Raw genomic sequence first — 16,187 nt, forward strand, 5'->3', positions numbered from 1 at the left:
TTCTGCTCTTTGAATGAAGGTTATGGATTTGGCCCATTGAGAAAGAAGGGGTGTAAAAGGGTGGAAATTAGCACCTCCTGCTCACTGTTAGATGTTCCTTTACTGAACAGCAGAGTCACCACCACATCCGCCCACTCCTCACTCTTCTGCTCTGTATGTGTTATTACATATTCAAAGGCTTGTTATTTGACTTCATTTCATTTGAAACTATACATGTTGAGAAACATTAAAATTACCATTCTTAATTTAAAGGTGGTTTTTTTTTTTCTTCAAAGGAGAAAACTGCAGAACAGATCAACTTTTGATCTGTTTCCTGACTAACAGCCTTTATTTTCTTGTGTGCAAGAGATACACCGCATGAACTAGTATTTTCCAGAGCAACTTGGCAGTCCACAGGTGATGTAATTCTAGAGCAAGAACTCTTCAAGCAAAATACACACTGAAGTTCTCACTGCCCAGAAACAACAGGTAGGCTGCAGAAGGGTATTTAATAAAGCACTAATACAATGTAGGTGAAGACCTGGGAGGGTAATGCTGTTCTGTGTGGAGACACAGAGCCCTGACCCCTCAGTGATTTGTAGGACTTGCACCTCTGATTCTTCCTTCTCCGTTTTTCTAGTTCCTAATAAAACTGGAAATCGGCCTCTTTAAAAAACAAAAACAAAAAACCACACTGCACAAAATATTAAAAATGGGAACTTAATGATCTAATTCATGAAATGCTGTTGAAAATACAGTCTTTCAAGAATAGGCAAATTGAATCAAATGGGCAAAAGCTGCAGAGGGCACTGAGCACCCAATGCCATGAGCTGAATTAACCCAATCCCACCAGCTGAGAGAAGACAGAGAAAAAGGCCATAGGCAGAGGTTACACAAATATGTTCCTACACAAAAAGCACTTACGCATGCAAGATACATGCTTTGGTAGATAAGAACAAGACATTACCATATATAATTATCACTTGCACGCTCAAGTGCCTATTTGTTTAGGCAGTCATTACATGCATGGAAATCATTTGCTTACATGAAACTGAAATCCTGTAATCTCTGCTCTTATTTGTGGAGCATTTCAGTTATTTATTTGCTTAAATTTGTGTGAGGAATCTTTAAATAAGCACTCATTATTTTGTAAGAAGTGGAAGATTAAAATACCAATTTTCTTTTGAGTGGATGATTTCCTTTAAGACACTGAATTTTCTTCTTTGGCTTATTATTTCTAAGATGCCTTAGTTGGTATATGTCAGCAAGCATCAAACAAGATCACAAAAATCTGCTATCCCATAGCACATAACTGAAAAGCTGAATGAGCAAGACTTTATGACTAACTTATCAGTCAAGAAACAACTTCTCCAGGATGCGACTGGAACAGGCTATAGGGGACCTTGGACTACAGCTGTCTATTTAATATATTGAGTTTACAAATAAGATAGTGCTCCAATATAAACAAACTACTTTAGTTAGTCTTTAAAGTTGGCATCACACCTATTTTGTTGTTTCACAGCGCAGCTAGGAAGAAAGCAGCTGCTCAAATTCAAGAAAGAGTTGAACCAGTAAGGCAAGGTGGGACTTGGATGTGTTTTTTAGTTTCTAGCGGAGTGACACTGGATATCCTTCTAGTTCCTGATGAGGACAAAGCTCCTACCCACCCACAAGAGAACCCACTTCATTTGTATACGGCCCGCAGCTCATGGTTGCATGAGCATGGGAATTGCTGTGTATTTGTCTATAGCAGCTACAGAAGAGGACTGCTCCTTTTAAAAGGCCCCTGCTGGCCTCGCTTACCTTGCTAATACCCACATGAAGCGCTGTTGAATTAGAAAGAAATACTTTAATGACTTTTGTGGGCAGCAAATACATACAATTAAAGAATTTGGTGAGAGAATCGAGCACTGCTTTTGTACACACAGGTCTGAAGTATAAATCCTCTTTATGGGGTATTTCTCTTGCTGCACGACTGCACTGATCTTCCCTGTTGCGCATCCCCTTTTCATCTTTTGATTGATTTATTAAACTTAGAGTTTTTCTAAACTTTTTTTGAAGAATCAAGTTTTTGAAGAATCAAGTTTTGTGACTACCAAGACCTTCTTTTCATGTCCCATACTTAGCAACCACAATAGAACAGATTTACATCTAGTTAATGATTACTGAAAAAAGTAAAGTCTCTGTAAAATGAAGTTGGGTCAAAACAAGCCATTAATGATTCTGTACACTTTTGATGTGCCTGGCTTGCCAAGATGCTGAGCAACCAGCTTTTAGTTATGCTTTCCAGGCTTTGGATTTAAAGAAAAAAGGAACAACCAACCTTCCCCCCTTGCCCCCCCAAACCAGCCCAGGTGCTTGTGCTTTAAAAAGACACTAACAGCTTTGTCAGCCAGCAAAGAATCTCAAGGGTGTTTTAACCTGATGTTATTGGATTTTCCTCAATTGGCAGTAAAGTTGAAGACTTTCTGGCGTCTGAAATAGAGACTTGGGCAATTGTTTTGAAAGCTCATTAAAAGAGACAGCCAAAGGACTGTTTCCCAGAGACATTCAAATTGCTTATCTGGTACAGTATGGAGGAAACTATTAACCTCAGTATCTTTTTTTATATTGCTGGCCACAGTGTGATCGTGAACTCTGCAAATAATCAGTTTTAATTGCCTTTCAAAAATATGTCTTGACATTTGAACTACTTCATTGCTTGAACTTCTCTCTTCTTTCTCTCACAGCTGCTAGAATCAACCTCAGAGTGATCTCTGGGAAAGAGCAGTTCAGATGAAACAGCTGCTGAGAGCACAATCAACCCAGCCCTTTTGGTCAAGGATTACAGGTATTATGGAACAGTAAGCACAATGAAAAAAATCTTTCCTTCACATAGGTTTCGAGCAAAACACCTTTGGAAAGCTAGAGACACCAGATGATGACTTAGAGCAATCCATGCTTCAGAATAGAAGGGGGAAGGGTAGGAAAAATCAGATTACATCACAACCTGTGCTGATAACCAAGCCAGAAGTTATTTGCCCCAAGTAGAGGGTTATCTCCACTAGAGGTAACAAAGAGTGGATAAGTACAAACCAATGAAGCTCTGCTCTCACATAAGTCTGTGGGAAGTCTTGCATTTGGATTTGTAGTTTGTTTTTTGACCTGTCCAACTTGCATTCAGAAAAAAAACACTATCTTCTGTGCCTGAAAAGCATGCCTTCCAGCAGCAAACTACTGCTGTTACCTCCCCATCATTTTGAGCTGGTACTGCATCTGAAAGAACCCCTCCTGCCTGGTGCTGAACAATCATTTCGGGGCCAGCACAAGTTTTCAGCGTGAGGCACTTTTAAGCAAGCCAGATAAAAGATGAGCTAAACTCAAAAGGAAAACGGTTTTAAGTTTGATCCATTTGCCTGCCAGGTTCATTGCACAGCCAACACGAAGGTATGTGTTACCATTAAGAAAGCGATAAGAGGCTGAGAGCTGGCACGACTACTTTGAAACGGTGGGGAGGGGGAAACAGTAATGATGGCTTAGCCGTCATGAAGCTATGCTGTCAAGGTAATTTCATTTAAGTAAAGGTAACCCGGACAAATGCAGAAAAGTAGATGGATCTTTAAGAGAGGCACAAATGAGCTCTAGAGACTGTACACCAAATCCAAACAAGATTAGCCTGGAAATAATGCATGACTAGCAGTGCCAACAACACACTGAAATGACACAGACGTCAGGATTCTCCATTACTTACAGACATTAAACACAAATGGGTTCACTTTCTAGAAGATGGGCTCTAGTTAAAAAAAAAACCCAACTCATAGACTTAATACATGTATATTCCTGAAGCGTGTTCCACAAACTACATCAGGCCAGGTGCCCAAGCCAGTCCCCGGAAGGGTGGCTAAGTCAGAGCTTCGCTTGTGAAGAGACATCAGAACTCACCCTGAAAGGACCAGCCCTACACAGTTCACGCTGCAATTGCGTGTTGCTTCCAGAGCTTCACAGCAAAAAAGCCTTCTTACCATTGAAAATAAAGATGTTCCTCTTCAGTTTGATTCTAGTGCAAGGAAGACATTTCTTTATGCTGAACAGTTTGTATCTGCATTAATATAGCGTGGAAATTGAAAACTAAAAATGTTATTATTTATCTGATACTGATTGGACTGAATTGTAAATTGCAGATATAACTGTCTAACTGTAAAAGTCTTTATGGTGAGACTTTTCCATTTTTGACAGAACACCAAATATTATGAAAATTAATACCTTTTGTAGTAGGAAGTCTTAAATTATAATTTTCAGTTGATGCTTGCTGAGAAGAAATTGCAACAGAAAAAAAAGCAAATCATCTGCATTTTACAATTGAGATAAATACTACTAAAGACTGACTATGGAGATGCAGAAAATTACTTCCTTTATATGAGCACAGTAGGCTAGTACATACCATTCTTCAGTCAAATAAAAACATTCCACATATCAGCTCTGTGAGGCCACCAACAAGTCGTACTATCCAATACTGGTACACAAGCCAGCTTCATACCTACAAAAAAAAAATATGGTGAGGATGCTAAAACACAGTTAATTTTCAGCACAGTACATAAGTCAGCTGATCTAAATGCATGCTGACTTCAAGTAGTGTGATTTGAACATTAGCATCTCTATATCTCCTCTTGATTTAAAAATAATATATCTCTGGTTTGTTATTATCTCTATAGCAAAAGATGACACGTGGTCCTTCACGTATGGGACATGCTCTGACATAGAGATCTTTAAAAAAAAAATCCCTATGTATTTCTAATTTTAAGTATTTTCATAGTGGGAAATGTATCTTTGCAGAAAGCATTTGATTCCAGTAAAATAACAAAAACATTGAAGAAAAGGTTTTGAGGTCATCAAACATATAATTTTTGACATTTCCAAACCCCAAAATTCAGCTCTTTTCTGTTTCAAACAGTTCTTTGTTTATAAGTCAGACTATAATTACAACTTAATGGCTACTTGGAAGCAAGGTAGAAAGGTCAAGCATTACATAAGGTAAGAGTTGTTTGATCCCAACTAATTTTTTTCCTGCCTCTCAGTTCTGGAAAGCCTTATGCATCTCTGCCCTCAAAATGAGAAAAGGGATAAAAAAATGTCCCTCTTGATGACAAACTCTGTTCTGCTTCCTTAAATATCACTGTAGGAATGCTTACCCTATGCTGGTCTGTATTCAAGGATGGTTTAAGAACCATTTTCTGCCCAGAACTCTGGTTCTGCTCCCCTAACCCATCCATTTGTCCATCCAGGCTCCCAGTCAAAACAAGCTTCTACCACATCTGCTGGCTTTCCCTTAGCCTTAATTTACCTGTGATTTGGTTCCTTCTACCTTGCTAAATTATCCAATGCTCTCTGCTTTAACAAGAGTCAGAGCCCATGGATTTTCTGACTCATAGCTGGCTGGTGGGGTAAGCACGGAGGAGGTGTTGAAGGAGAAGATGATAAAAGTCAGTGAAAAACCCGCAGTCTACCAAGGACACCAAACCAAAGTAAGATCATATTATTGCTCTGTCTTGACTAATGACAGAGGAAATCACTTTCCCCTCGAGTTCTCTCCAGAATAATTCATCAGCTTCTTGCTTTGCTAATGGGTTTATAGATATTACATAGAGCTGAGTCAGCCATGGTCCCACTGCTGATCTTGAGGATTACTCATGGTTTTTGAGATCAGCAACAGAAACTTCTCTTATGTATCACTAACTTTTCCTTAACACATTAAGCAATTAACAATCACCTAATTAGGCCCCAAACCACAATGGATTCACAGCTATTGTTGATCAGAGCAAATGAAATCAAATCTCTTCAAGAGTAACTCCTTGCATGCTGACGGCATGTACGACTGCAGGCATGCCTCTACGGGCCTGAATTTCATGGGGTGTGTATTTTTAAGCCACATTTTATTTTTTATTAATATCTAGTCAAAGATGTTAAAGGAAGATTCTCAGGTAAGTGATAAAAAGAACAGAGGCAGACGTTGGGAAAAGCCAGGTAACAGAATACCCTAAGGCTCATTAGCAAGCTTTCAGTTGAACTGCTTACCCTATACTCAGTATTCACTTTTACTGTTTTTACAAAAAATTAACATCTTGCAGTTTAATTAAAGACAGCACACATCACGCTCAAGCAATCCAGAAAAAACGTGTCTGTTTTGAGGGCCCTGTTTCTTCCCTAAGCACAGACAATTCAGTCTATTTTAGAAAACTTGAGACTTAATATTTCTGGATTTGATTCTATTTTTCCTCTGTGAAATTTTAAATGGGCCTCAGGTTACTGCATCCATAGAACACATACTAGATACTGCCAATAATATTCCACCAACACACTACTCTGACATACTGTAGGCATTTATCAGGTTACAAAGCCATAAACCAACCCTTCAGTTGAGGCTACAACAGAACTTCGTGAACACTAAAAATTTGGTGCAGAGTTCGTATGATTTTTGTTTATGATGGAATCTAGAGCCAAAACTGCCAATGGCTAATATTCAGATGAATCTAGTCCAGACTGCAAGTTATGAACCTTGGCAATAACTCATTTGTCCTATACTGTTCCCGGCTACTACAGAGAGAAGCAGGATTCCCAGGGGGACACATAAAAAAAAAAAAAAAAAAAAAAAAAAAAAAAAGGAAGTAAAAATAAAAAGACCTGGGAGAGGGGAGACAAGAAAAAAAAAAAACAACAAAAAAAACCCGCTGTGCATGCCTTTCCCCTCAATCCTGAAAACCCCCACCTACAACCAGTCCTTAGACACTAGGAAACGGTCTGGAGACTAAGCACTTAACTTTGCACATACTCTTGTTGCAAAAGAAATGCAATCATAGCTCAGTCACTAGATAATCACAACATAGCTACCCTGTGATGCATCACGATATTCAGAGCCATTGATGAAGCCAAACAGAAGTTTGGCAACATAGCAAGCTTAGTATTTGCAGCACTACACGAAATTATTTCTTGTCAGTGCTTCTTCAAGCCTTGCAACTGTCCCTTGCAGAGCTACTGTTCTAAGCAAATGAGGAACCATGTGGCTCTTTACATCTATTTAATTTACTTGCTGCTAGCTCATAATGACTTGCTAATAACCCCCACCTTGAAAGTGATTAGCACATTGATTAGAAAGTAAATAAGCTCAGTAATCATAAACATGGACCATAATACTCAAAGGAAAAGCACAGGCTATTTTAGAGATTCATAAAACACACACACACACAAATCCCAAACTCCCAACAGCTAGAATGTATTTTAATGGTTTCTCATCTGACTTGGAAAAAAAAAAAAGCATATTTTCCTTTAAAGATAAAAATCAGATCATATTCCCACCTGGTATTTCTAGAACATTTTAGATCTACATGAGGATATTTCTATAATAGTATCATCCCTTTCTGTCATCTGACAGAAAACAAAAGCACTACTTCTAAAAGCTTTTCCAATACCTTTTCTTCTCTGTTTCTGAAACTCAAAGACATCTGTTCTGAAAATGAAGGCTACCAATACAGTAGCCTAAACAGCAGATATTTTTAACACATAGCTACTGTAAATAGCCATGAAGATGATTTTTAGTAGCTCTTTCCCATATTTTTACTTCTCAAATGTCCAATCTTCAGAACTTCTCTTTCCCAGAGGTATAAACATTTATCAGAGAAAAAAAACCTTCTGAGTCAGACTTGACTTAAAATTTATTATCTGCCAACGAATTTTTGGAGAGTGTTGAGGATCATAATACAGAAAGCTGCCAAATTTGAAATAAATTATTTGGTTAGAAGGAAGTGGACAGAACTGGAAAATAGACAAATTCAGACAAATTAGTGAAATAATACTCTCCTTTAGTGTCTGACAGAAATATGTATTAATTTTGTGGAGTATAACATTTCTGACTTTGTGAGAAGATATATTGTCCTTGATTCTAATTAGGAAGGTTTTTTTCATTGAAACTTTGGGGTATCATTATGTGTACACTTTATAGTATCTATTTTCTTAAAAAAATGAGCTCTCAACCCCTTAGACATTCAAGACATAAAGCTCAATGTTTTCATCACAGTGAGTTATTGGTATATACCCCAAATTTGAATGAGGTCTATATAGGAGGGGACTTCTACATCTAGGAGACTTCTTCAGTGTGGCTAAGATTTCACCCTTCTAGCAACTCAGTTATTCTTCACTGAAATCTGCTGTCTTCATAATGATTGCTCCAGAATTTTTATTCAGCTTATTGAAAGTCAGAATACCAAAAATGACGCCTATACGATGACTTTGTACACATTGGCAAGAATTGCTTAGAACAAAGTGTGAGGAAGGAACCTCTTTGCAAGCTCATATATTAGCTAAAATTTTCAAACTACTGAAGAAGTAATGATATTTTAGTAAAGAAATCAGTTACCTGTAAACATCTCCAGAAATCACTCCAAGGCAAAAAAACATAGAAGAGGAAAAAAAAAAAACCAGTAATACGATTAGTTTTGCTATAAAAGGTATGAGTGGCAATATGAGATTAAGTATTCCATACAGGAATCAAGAGAACTAGCCAGGTCAGGGTATTGGCAGCTAGTCACCAGCATAAATAGGAAAACTAGTATGAAGCACTAAAACAAAAAATTCCATTGTGGAATGACAGTAACAAGAGACTGTCAAATAATTGAGCTCACTCTGCTGCTTCACTGAAGGAAGGAAGAACCAAATTCATTATTTGGTGTCCATTCCATCTTTCAGAAGTCAGGATTTTGCAGACCTTAGTATGTATCAGTCATCAAAGCACACACACGTGCTAACTCACGTACAGCTAGTGCATACAAATCTCACAGCCCGTAAATGGACGTGCATTTTTTTCTCCATTTTTTTCATGGCCATCCACCACGGGAGAATGAATGATGATGAAGCACAAGAAGTTCAGTTGCATTTGAGTTAACCTCGTGAAGCCTGAAAAAGTATCAGAAAACTTACTGATGCTGACTGCAGCAGTGCTGATTTGTGCAAAGCAGATTTGGAAAGAAGTGTCCAGAACTGCAAAGCCAGGCCAGCCAGTGAAATTTATGACATATTATCCCAGCCACATTTTTCTCTGCTTTTATTTGGCAAGAGCTCTCACTTGTTGGATCTCATTAAAAAAAAAAAAAAAAAGCCACTTATTATAAGCAAGAAAGAAGCAGGGAGTGTGGTGATGGGACGAGCAGTAATAGCTTTAAACAGAAAGAGCGTAGATTTATATTAGATATTAGGAAAAAATTCTTCACTGTGAAGGTGGTGAGACACTGGCACAGGTTGCCCTGGGAAGCTGTGGATGCCCCATCCCTGGAAGAGTTCAAGGCCAGGCTGGACGGGGCTTTGAGCAACCTGAGACACCATTAATGTTTCTCATGGTGAGAGAAGCAGTGGCCTGTCTGACAAAGTAATTCCTAAACACTCATTTAGATATTCACATAGATATGAAATAGATATTTTCTTCTAGATTGCCTCAGGACAGATTAATTGCCGTTGCATGTGGAAGACTGACACAAAGAAGCACAATGCAATGGTTCTGTAAACTACAGGAGAGAGATTTTCAGCCTGGGCTTTAAGCAGCAACAAGTAATAAATGAGCTATGATTCCTGAATCCACCGGACAGCCACTGAATAGACATTTAGAAGCCAGACAACGGAAATGAATACAGAAAACCAATATTTAGCTGACTTTACTAACACATCTATTCATATCTCTGGTATGTACAATAGTATGATATTAAATATTAACAGAGAAAATAATATCTTTGCTTTTGATCAAGTAGCAGTAAAACAACCCTATATTCAGCACAGATGGAGAGATTAACTTTTTCTTTCCTCTGTCTAGGCTACTTCTTTCATCTAGGTTTCTAATTCTGTCTGTAGTTTTTTACCTCTGTAGTACTTTTGTAGTTTCACATCCTTTCAACTTTACAGTTTGGATTTGTCTCCATAGGAAAATATCTCTTCTTTGAGGCGTTCATTTTCATCTAGTTCCAATCCCCCTACCATGGGCAGGGACACCTCCCACTAGACCAGGCTGCTCAAAGCCCCATCCAACCTGGCCTTGAACACCTCCAGGGATGAAGCTTCCACAACTTACCTGGGCAATTTGTTTCAGTGCCTTACCACCCTCAGAGTGAAAAATTTCTTCCTAAAATCTGATCTAAATCTACCCTCTTCCAGTATGAAGCCATTACCCCTTGTCCTATCACTACATGCCCTTGTAAAGAGTCCCTCTCCAGCTTTTTTGTAGGCCCCCTTCAGATAATGGAAGGCTGCTATAAGGTCTCCCCGGAGCCTTCTCTTTTCCAGGCTGAACATCCCCGACTCTCTCAGCCTGTTTTCATAGGAGAGGTGCTCCATCCCTCTGATCAACTTTGTGGCCCTCCTCTGGACCTGCTTGAACAGGTCCATGTCCTTCTTATGTTGAGAGCTCTAGAGCTGGATGCAATATTCCAGGTGGGGTCTCATGAGAATGAGACCTATTTCCCTGTTAATGTTCCATTATTCAATGATAAACCCATCTGATATAGTTTAATAAAGGCATAAAATAGAATTAACTATATATGATAGAATTGCATATTAAGGGTTATTTATTTATTCACTTCAAAGAAATCCTCTGCCCTAAAATCAGTGTAATTTCCTGATGCTATAAGAAATTGGTGCTAAATAAGTTTTTCATTTGCAGATTTGTCTGGTGTAATAGATGTGTGCATGCTTTTTATTTGTCGCCATAATGACTAATACATACTCAGTACTAAGAAAGCTGTTTGGTATCTCAGATTAAGCTTTCTGTAAAAGACAGGGAAAGCATCCAGCAGAAACCAGGTGATAAGTGGAGTGTTTGAAATGAAGCAGTGAATGCTGTCAGCAAACTGCTGTGTGTTTGATTAAGAGGCTGGACTGGAAATATCATTTGAAAACTCATAAAAAAAGCTATAACTGCTCATGAAACTCCTCAGCAGATTTCTCCCAGTGACACAAATGAAACACAGTAGGAGGAAAATATTAAACTTAAGACATAACTGGACCATTCCAGTGTGTTCAGGAAAAGATGAATCTCAATCCAGACTCTCGGGTAACCCCTCTGTATAGTGAGTGGTGTAATCATTGTGTATTTCACAGCTCTGAAGTAGTCAAAATTGTCTTGGGTGCTTTCTCAAGAACGCTTATCCCGCTGCAGAATATTTTTAAGAAACAATGACAGACACAAGGTAATCGATTCACAATCTCCATCCTCTGAGATTCAAAAGCCATCTGGACGTTTTCCTGGGCAACCTGCTGGTGGTGACTCAGCTTGAGCAGGGGCTTGGACCAGCTGACCTCCGGAGTTCCCTTCCAACCTCAACCCTTCTGTGATTTTGTGAATATTTTTTATAAGGAACTTACTTAAAAATTCAAGGTGAACTGATGTACTTTGATCAGCTCTACCAAAGTCTGTTTTTTCAGATTCATAGAGGCAAGCACAAAGGCAATTAAATGGTCATTGCACTGAAGCTATAGTAGCTATTTCATTAAGGCCCTAACTTCTATTTAAACTGCCGAGTAAAGCCATCTAATTCTGACTTTCAAGTCTCAACTGACTTAATTCATGCTGCTAAGTAAGTTGCGATATTGAATGTCCTTTCCACTAACTGTCATACCCCGTCTAGTTTACATGGGTATAGCTTCAGTTTCCAATTTGCTAATGCCACATCTGCTAGAGGCCTACCAATCTCTAAAACCTTTTCCCAGAAAGTAAATGTAGACCACAGTCCAAAACACAGGTGGCCCATCCCTTCCTACAGTGGAATCACATTAGCTGTTTCTGGTCTCCAGCAATGTAGAACAGGATAGCTATTGCTATAAAGCATGAAACACAAATAAAAATGTCACATTTTCTGTTGTCTCAATTCTGCTCAGGATGGTGGCTCGTGTACCAGTTGGACTTTTTAAACCTTACGTCACTGAGTTTTAGACCACTTGGAAAGGCTCTCTGATTTTGTGGTATCAGTAGAAAATAAAATACGATGATCTCATCTTCAGAAATTTAACAGATGGTTTTGTATGTTAAAAAAAAAATCAGAAAATATTTCAGTACAATGTAGAGACTGAAATTTGTCCAGACTCTTAGAAATAAAAGGCAATAATTCAGAGATGGCCTGATTTCCAGGGGAAGAAAACATTATTCAATTATTCTGGGAAGGAAGAGTAGGTTTGAACAGAAACCGAGATATCTGATAAAGCCAGATGCCAAAGGATAAAAAAAAAAAAAAAAAAGGAAAGACTGTTTATTCCTCCTCTGTTTCCTAAATGCCATCTTTCCGCATATCTGTACACCACACACTGTGTTAGCATTTTCCTTCCTCAAGTCACCCACTCCTGTTACTCCACTCTGGACAGCACACTCATCCCAAGCAGCACAGTCTCTTGCGTGGACTACTTGTGCATGGTATGTGGCAACTGAGAGGACATATAGGCATCGTCGGAAAAGGTACCTTTCATTATGACCAACCCTGGATATGGAAAACAGCTATCTCAGAAGCTTCTGGTGATTATTATAGTTGTGCTATGCTCTGTGAGAGACCCAGATGTATAAATATTATCCACTGTCTTATTGACAGTGTTCCAGTTTAGCTGCTTTGCTGGTCCGTCGTGCTGTGTTATCCTTGTTGTTTATTTTTGGGGTTTTTTTTTTAACTGAGAGGCAAGGCAATAAGATGAAGATTAAAGAAAATAAAATCCCCACGCCTATCACTGTATTCCTATTACAGACTATAAATAGCAACTCAGCTTCACACAGCAGTTAGAAGTCAAGGTCCACATCACAGAGTGAAGCTTATCACACTATATCACCTCCATAAACCTTAATCTACAAGCCTCGTAGATTAACTGTAAAGTTGATTTCTTCTGTGAAGCTGTCAGTCTTTATTTTTACTTTATCAGTAAGTGGTCTGTACGTTAGCTGCACAGATTAGCTTTCAAGCCCCTTCACCTGGAGCATTTTTAATCAATTCTTCATATAGATTTTTGATACTTGGGGACATTTTGACATTACAAATAAATTGTGCTACTTGGTGCAGTATCTCACTTTATCTGAGAGGTTTCAAGGTTGAAGATAAAGAATGCATCAATATGACATATTTGTAACGCTGAACTGGCAAATTCATTAAGACATCAAGAATAAAGCTAGAAGAGAAACATATTTGTACAAATAATGATAGTTTCTTAACTGGCACCGGCTTTATATTTTTTGGGAAGTCGCTGTAATTGCCAACTTCTAAAATCATCATGGTTTGCTATTTTCATTTATCTTAACAGAAACTATCATTCATTTAACAAAAGGTTATCAGCATTTTTGAACCAATAAATTTAAAAGAATCAGTAAAACCCTCAAGAAAGCATCTAGGACAGGGTCCATACTTTTTACAGAAGAAAAATATGGCTATTAGAATTGAGAAAGGTGTTATTTTTTAATCTGTACGTATGTACAAGCTAAAACCTAACACCTGACTGTCTCACATCAGACAGCTTTCTGGTCCTCTTGCAGATCCTCCTTCAGCTATCCATTCTGATTTCAGGATTGTAATTCTGCCTCCTTTAAGGTCAATACTGACACTTCCCTTATCACCTCTTGGGTCAGAAATTTCACCTGAGTTGTATGAACACAGGCAAAATAAAGACTGACCAAGGAGCAGCAGTTGCAGATTTTACTGAGTTAAACCTACTAAAGACATTGAGTAATAATGTCTCACATGACAGTATGTGAGACATTAATAATCAATGACTAAAGCAAATTCAGAGCAGGAGCTCATGATGAGTCTTTAATATAATGGATAAAATACCAAATATTAGCAAATACTCGGGACTTGTGAAGGAAGGAAAAAGATTTATATTTCTTTTTGTCAGGCTGCCAGCTCTCAAATAATTCAAATTGAATGGTTTCAAGGATTCTCATATTTCTTTCCAAGCCTTTTTAAGAGCCAGCTACCAGTATGGAGTGTGAAACATTAATCTCTTAATTTTAAATCTACTTCCATTTGTAGTAGGGTTTTTCCAGGTGGTCAGCGCATATTTAGAATGATGCAGGAAACACTCTGAGAATAAAAACATACTTTTACTAGGGAAAGGGGTGAGAGGGAGAGGTGTGTTCCACCTACCCTAGCACTTCTGCAAACATTAGCTAGGTGTCCTTTCCTCCCACTGGTGGAACTCAGCTGATTCTCCAAGTGATACTTTTCCCTTCAGCTGGAGTCCAAGGATGCTTCCAAACACCACTGAGTTAATTCCATCATTTCTTATACTTCTCATCTTGCATACTGTGGTTCAAGTTAATTTGCATAAACCATTTCCATTTTCAGGATACATTTATAAAGTCATTTACATAGCTGACAACTGCATTTCAGTGAAAGATTCATAGCGTGGCTTCTGGTCTCCTGCTAATTGAGGTTAGAAAGGCATTACTGATGTAAAAATATTAATGATATCCTGCAACTCGGTACAAACCTACTAATAATTCAGCTCTGGAAAGAAAACAATCTTTTCATATTCTCTTCTTAAATGTAATTTAAAATCCTCATTTGTATTCCACGAAATAAAACCTTAACTGTCACTGTGTTATGGTCTCCCAGTAAGAGTTTCAATTGTTTTGCTGATCGTTCACAGTATATGTAAACAATTTTATTTGACTTTATAGCCTCCAGACTTTTAGGAAAAATAATCTCTTGAAAGACTGATGTTGATCTATTTTTAAAATCTTGCCTAGAACTTATTGCTGTCAAAGTTCACATGGGATATTCCTAAAAACCAGTTGTATACAATACAGTTCACTGAAGAAGTTAACCTCAAAGTTAAGCTCTAACAACTCATCTATTTAACCTCTTAGCATTAGGTGGCAAAAGTGAACCGCAAAGGATCATTTTCCCCCTTTCAGGTGCCTATGATATTCACATCCCTTATGCCATGTGTGAGCATCCAGCAAGGATTCAACGACTTCTGAGAATTCTGCCAGGTAGGGACAGCTGAATATCTCAGCTCCCTTAGGACATCTCCTACACAGCATAAGCTCCTTGCTTGTGCAATTGTGATGACCATACACAAGGCTTTAAGTTACTTCTGCCACCCCACGTATTTTCTTCCAGCCGAAGGAGGTCTCTCTGCCTTTTTGCCCCTCACCTCCCCAGTAGCGGAGTCTTGCCCAGCCATCGGGAGGATATCTGTCTCCCAGTTAGATTGTCTTCAGTCCCCTCAGTCTGTTTGAACGCAAGCGCTTGCTAATTGCTATTGAAGTTGAGAAGGATTATGGCCTTTGTGGGAATATAACGGAAGACTGGAGAGGAGGATTGTAAACACGCTCAAGTGACTTGCACCTGGGGTGCTGAACAACACACATATCACACTAATTGTTGTTCAGCCTTGTGTGTTTGCAAGTAGAATATCCGCACTTAGATAACGTAAGCCTGGGATGGACTCAGGGACACCTTATCTAGCATACATGAGATCACTGCCTTGTTGTTGAAGAAGATCAAAGCACAGTGGAAAACTATGCCTGCTTGAACCCTTAAAAAGCAGGCAAGAACAGCAAGTTAGAGCTCACACGCTCCTGCTAACAAGGACTTTCTCCCACCCTGTGGTGCCTGCATCCCCTGCTTGTGTACCTCTGCCCGGGCATTGCTGCGGAGACTCCTCGATTCGCCAGGTATTGAGATTAAACTTGTTCTTTGTCTTTCATCCATGGTCTTGTGGTCGTTCCTGTGTCCTGCCCGAGTCAGCTCACACAGCCTTAAAGATATTAAATTCCCACAAGTATCCTGAAAATAGCTGACTAGTCAAAATACCAACCCCCTAATAACACGCCGGTGGAGGGAAAGCCATTAGGCAAGTTCTTAAGCTTTTTAGGCAACAGAGAAAAAACAGAAGAGAAAGATTTCATTGCCTTCATTGCTCACTGTAAAGCCTGGAGCTGACTACACCCCCAGCAGCTCTCAAGGTGCCTCCCTTGCCCCTTCCTTGGCTTTCTGCTCCAGGTTCCCCTTGGGACCAGCCCCAAGGCTGCTGTTGGATTCGACCAACTGAGGGGGCAGCGGGTGCGCTCATGTCGGGCCCCGCGCTGTGCCCTGGGCACCTCAGGGACGAGCAGCAGACGCAAATCACCCAGGCTGATGCTGGAGAAGTTCAGCCCGAGACAGCAGTGAAACCTGCATCTCTTCTGCCTCCGGTTCTCCACCTGTAGAAACCCCGGCAGC

The sequence above is a fragment of the Charadrius vociferus genome, unplaced genomic scaffold, assembly GCF_000708025.1.
Source record: "Charadrius vociferus isolate BGI_N301 unplaced genomic scaffold, ASM70802v2 scaffold31, whole genome shotgun sequence".
Lineage (NCBI taxonomy): Eukaryota > Metazoa > Chordata > Aves > Charadriiformes > Charadriidae > Charadrius > Charadrius vociferus.